General features: G+C 40.9%; 1 non-coding gene across 1 annotated transcript; it reads left to right on the top strand.

Moving 5' to 3' along the window:
• Nucleotides 1-4,697: 4,697 nt before the first annotated feature.
• On the top strand, nt 4,698-4,804 carry LOC128281258 (small nucleolar RNA R71). Its single transcript, XR_008271471.1, has one exon. It is a non-coding gene; the product is annotated as a small nucleolar RNA R71 (small nucleolar RNA).
• Nucleotides 4,805-5,645: the final 841 nt, after the last annotated feature.

Below are 5,645 nucleotides of genomic sequence, written 5' to 3'. Positions count from 1 at the left end.
TTGGAGTTATTGAGAATAATCGGACAAGGAAATGATGAGAGTGGAGGAGGAGACTCCGATAGTGGTAGAGGTTCATTAGTCCATAAGTCCTGCGCCAAAAGAATATTATATCTGGTAGTAGCTATGATCGTGGTCGAGCAGGACATGGCAGTCGTGGAGAACCTTTTCCAGTGAAGTTGCAATTTCCTAAGTAATAGTGAGCTTTGGAGCTCTTTATAACTGCGATAAAATCACTAACTCTTTAGGAAATATAAAGAAGCATAATTACTCGTAAAGAAATAGCCGAAAACATAAATTATCTAATATTAATTATAAAACCTAAAAATGGAATAGTATTAAATGGAAGTTAAATAAGAAGTACTTTAAGAATATAAATGAAGATAAAAATGAAAATAAAATTAATAAATAAAAAGTCTTTAAACATCGTCATCGTCGGATGGTTCACGAGGTGGTAATGGTGATGAGATGTGAAGGTGCTGACAAATTTGATGTAGAGTAGCATCAATGTGATCAAAGCGCTAAAAACACTGCTGCTCAAATCGAGTAAGGCGCTCAGAGATGTCAGAGTATGAAGCCGCCACATGAACTGGACGATGAATGGGAGGTGACTGAGATGGTAGGTCTTCGTGCTGTGAAGGGACATCATCAGTAATGTCCTCTGGGTCCTCCTCCTCGGCGGACTGGACTAGGCGGTACTGGGGAGGGTCAACTCCACGTCGTCGCTCGATCATTCTCATATGTAGCATACTCGAGATGCCTTGTGGGGACATCTGACCAATGAGGGTGAGGGAAGATGCTTGCGCCACCGTGTTGAAAAGCCTGAAATACCACACCAGGTGAGTCACATAAGGGCCGATGGATATGACTCCTTTCCTATGCCGCTCCATCTGCTGGTGAATGGCGAGGGCAATGAAATAGGTAAGGTTGAAGACGTGCCCATTTGCCATACTCCATAAAAAGTAGGCGTCATGAGTGTTGATGATGCCGGTGCTCTTTCGCTACCCTGTCAGAGTGTGGGCCAAGATGGCGTGTAAGTACCTCAGGGATGGGGCGAGGGTCGATGCCTTAAAGCGGTTGGGGTCATAGATGGCCGAAGCAAGAACGAGGGCCTCCAGCAGTTGGAGGGAGACAAGTGGATGTGGTGATGAAGGGTATCAAAATCATCACCGTCCATGAACTTCTCCGTATAGAGCCCCAAAGCGATGCCGAACTCAGGTACCTCAACTGGCAGACTAAACCGCCGAGACAAAACTGGACCGTTCCAGGATCATCGAACTGTGTCATGAAGACTTGAAGGTGGAAGGTCGACCAAATTTCGAGTGTAAGCTTCAGGTATGTCGGCTCGATGATCTTGAAAAAGAGGCCATATGGGTTAGTCGTCAGAAGGGCTCGAATCGCATCAGCCAGTTGGATTTGTTCAAGTGCTGCCTAATCAATACAGCGGCCCACACTTAGGGGTCGGACCCATAGTATCTGAAAAAGTTCCTCCTGTAGTCCCGAGGGGAACTAGAGGAATGGATACCTGATTTTATGGTAGGACCCAGCGATGATGCTGCTCCTTTCCTCTTCTTCGAGTAGGGGACATCGATTTTTTTGCCACGTGGATTTGACATGGTATTTACAATGGCAAGATGAAGTTATAGAAATACCCCCCAAGAATAGCATGGAAATGTATGTAAGCATGTGAAAATTAAAGAAGAATATTTCATAGGCATCATAGGCAAAAGGGAAGATGTACCGAAAAGTAACTAAATCCTAATGGAAAGATATATCAAGTCATTAGTAACAATAAGAACATGAGAACGGTGCTAAATGAAATACCTAGTGAATGAATGTATGTGGGATTGATAATATGTAATATGGTGTGGGTAAGCATGAAATTTATGGAAACAAGAAAAATGGATGAATGCAGCATAATGTATCGACTAAAATGACAAATTTCTAACAAAGAGCATAAGCATTATTATCATTAGAACCATGAATATTAAGCAAAATAGTCAAATAACACAATAAAACAATCATAAAATTAGTAAAAGAATTGAAGAGAATAGAGAGAAAAGAGTGAAAAAACGCAATAGCTAGGTAGAGGAAGGAGCTTGGGTCATCGATGGTGGTGCTGTGGTCGGCGCACGAGCGTGGGAGTGAGGGCATGTGAAGAGGTTGCGGCAGCTAGGGTAGGGTTTTTGGGGAAGGGGATGATGAATAGTGAGGGGTTCATATAGATATTGGGGCAGACGAATGTGCCCTAATTTTAGCCCGTGTGTATCGTGATTTTTAATTTTGGGTGAGTATAAAATTCTGCCTACGTCCGTGTTCTTTGGGCGTGTTGATGCACACGACCGTGTTCTACTTTGTTCGCTTCTCCCACGCCCGTGTATGTATGTCCACGCCCGTGTTGTTTTGTTAGTCTTGACCACGGGTAGTGAGCACAGGCGTGTCGCACGCCCGTGTTCTTTTGATAGATTCACCCACGGCCATGTCGCACGGCCGTGGCAACTTATCGACTCCCATGTTGGGAAAAATTTTTGCCTTGTTTTCACACGGCCGTATCGCACGACCATGTTGCCTTCCGTGGTACGGGCACGGCCTAAGGCATGCCCGTGGGCCTGGCTATTTGGTTCTGGAAAACCTGTGTTTAGTGACTCAGTTAGTGAAGTAAATGTTAAAAACTAAAATTTAAAAAAGTTAACATCGTTAGTGCTCAGGTTGCCTCCCGAGAAGGGCTTATTTATAGTCTAAGCTCGACTTTCCTCTCTTGTTGCGTGGTCATGGTGGTGCGAGAAGTTTACACTCCTTATCCCTGCTATCAATTTTATCAAAATAAGGTTTTAGACGAGTACTATTTACCTTGAACGTACCGAATTTGGGATGAATTACCTCGACTGTGCCGTATGGGAAAATGCTAAATACCGTAAGATGGATTTCTCCATTAGGTTCAGAGGTGGCAATCCGAGGGTCTGCTGCATCTAATAGTATTTTGTCTCCAACCTTAAGTTGATTTCATGAAATATTGAGCTCGTCATGGCATGGTTTTGGTCTATTGTGTGCTCTCGGTTTCTGTGTCCGCCATTCATTTAGTTCTTCAACTTGTAGCCTTCTTTCTTTATAGATGGGTTCTTTGTTGTTATTTGAACAAGGCACATGTATGCTTTTCGAATGTATTTCCTGCAAAGAAGGTTGCACCACATGATTAGCATTAGTAGAATTTTGAGCTTGAAAGTGATTGTTACATCACCCACACGAAGTGTGAGTTCACCTGTGCCAACATCAATTATAGTTCTAGCAGTTGCTAAAAGGGCCTTCCTAAAATTAAAGGCACGTCACTATCCTCTTCTATGTCTAGAACAACAAAATCAACTGGGAATATGAATTTGTCAATTTTAACGAGTACATCTTCAGTAATACCCCTAGAAAATCTGATTATTTTGTCTGCTAACTGAATGCTCATCCTAGTTTGTTTGGGTTTCCCAAGACCTAGTTGTTTAAACATTTTATAAGGCATGACATTGATACTAGGCCCTAAATTAGCCAAAGCATTATTAACATTTAAGTTACCAGTTAAACAAGGAATCGTAAAGCTCCCTAGATCTTTTAATTTGTTGGCCAGCTTATTCTGTAGTATGGCTGAGCAAACTACATTTAACTCCACATGCGACGCCTCATTCAACTTCCTCTTATTTGTTAAAAGCTCCTTTAAGAATTTGGCTGCATTTGGCATCTGTGAAAGAGCTTCAATAAACGGTAAGTTGATATGTAATTTTTTTAATAATTTAAGGAATTTATTGAATTTTTCGTCTGTGCGGTCTTTCCTTGTCGCATTAAAGTATAACACCCGTGGTTTGTACTCTTTACTTACCGATTATTGCTCACTATGGACTACCTCACCTTTACTTTTATTTACCACCATTCTTTGCTTTGGTTCTGGTTCAGGCTCAATTAACCTTTCCTCATCTTGAATGGTAATTGCATTGAGCTGTTCCCTTAGGTTAGATTCAGTGTTACACAGCAGACTACCTTGTGGTATTCAGAAATCAATTTGGCGAGTTGGCCTATCTAAGTTTCGAGCCCTTGGATCAACGCTTGTTGATTCTTAAGTGCTATTTCGATATTTTGAAAGTGAGTTTCTGACACCGAGATAAACTTTGTTATCATCCCCTCAAGGTTCGACTTCTTTTCCTGTTGGTAAGGTGGTTGTTGAAAACCCGGAGGATGTTGTGGACTTTGATTCCCTTGACCACCCCACGAGAAGTTGGGATGGTTCCTCCAACCTGTATTATATGTGTTACTATATGGGTTATTTTGAGATCTAGACTTATTGCCTGTAGATTGAACTTATTCCTCCTCAGTGCTAGGGTTGAAGGGTTGATATTCTGTGTATGCTCATCCTCCATTTGAATCGCACCTCATCACTGGATGTACCTGAGTAGAACCACAAAAACTGTCAATCTTTTTATTTAAGAGTTCTACCTGGTTAGATAGCATAGTAACAGCATCGAGGTTGAAAACAATGGCTGCTTTCGGTTGGCTTTGTTATCATGACTTGCCACTGATAGTTATTTATTAACATCTCTTGAATAAACTTGTAAGCCACTTCAGGTGTTTTTTTATTGATAGTCCCACCAGCAGCTACATCGATAAGTTGCCTTGTTGAGGGGTTCACGCCGTTGTAAAACATTTGAACCTGCAACCATAGAGGTAACCTATGGTAAGGGCACCTTCTCAATAGGTCTTTGTATCTCTCCCATGCATCATAGAGTGTCTTTAGATCCATCTACACAAAAGAAGAGATATCATTCCTCAACTTAGCTGTTTTAACCGGCGAAAAATATTTAAGTAAAAATTTTTCGGTCATTTGTTCCCAAGTAGTTATTAACCCTCATGGTAACGAGTTCAACCACTGTTTAGCTTTGTTCCTCAATGAAAAGGGAAACAGCTGAAGGTGAATGGCATCAGCAGAAATGCCATTGATGATAAAAGTGTCGTAAAACTCTAAGAAATTCACCAAATGAGTGTTTGGGTCCTCATCCTGCAAACCATCAAACTGAACAAGCTATTGGATCATTTGAGTTGTGTTAGGCTTCAGTTCAAAATTATTTGCAGCAACAACAGGCCTAACTATACTTGACTCAGTTCCTGTTAAAGTAGGTTTAGCATAATCATACATAGTGCATGGAGCAGGATTCTGATTTACTGGATCAGCAGCAATCACAGGAGGTAACAGATTTTCCTGATTTTCAGCCATCTCTTCGGTTGTGGTGTGAATGTCGTCATCTTGCTCTTCCTTTGTATATCTTAGGCTTCGCCTTATTTCTCTTCAGTTTCTGCGAGCTGTGCGATCGATCTCACTATAAAAAAGTAATAGTCTCGACAGGTTTCTTCTAGTCATGCACTATAAAAACCTGCCAGAAGCGAATAAACAAAAAATTAGAAAAGAAAATAAAAATTTAAATTGCAATAAAAGTAGAATTGCTAAAGTAATAAAAATTGAGTGTTCCTAATATCTTAGTTCCCCGGTAATGGTGCCAAAAACTTAATCGTGATGTGAATCATGATAAGTTTTGTAATTTATGAATGTTCGTTCTTGAAAACTAACTATTATCATGACAAAGGCAAGCGCACCTTATCGAACAGTAATATAGCTTATA

Source organism: Gossypium arboreum, chromosome 9 (genome assembly GCF_025698485.1).
Source record: "Gossypium arboreum isolate Shixiya-1 chromosome 9, ASM2569848v2, whole genome shotgun sequence".
NCBI lineage: Eukaryota > Viridiplantae > Streptophyta > Magnoliopsida > Malvales > Malvaceae > Gossypium > Gossypium arboreum.
This window is presented reverse-complemented; position numbering and strand designations above follow the sequence as displayed.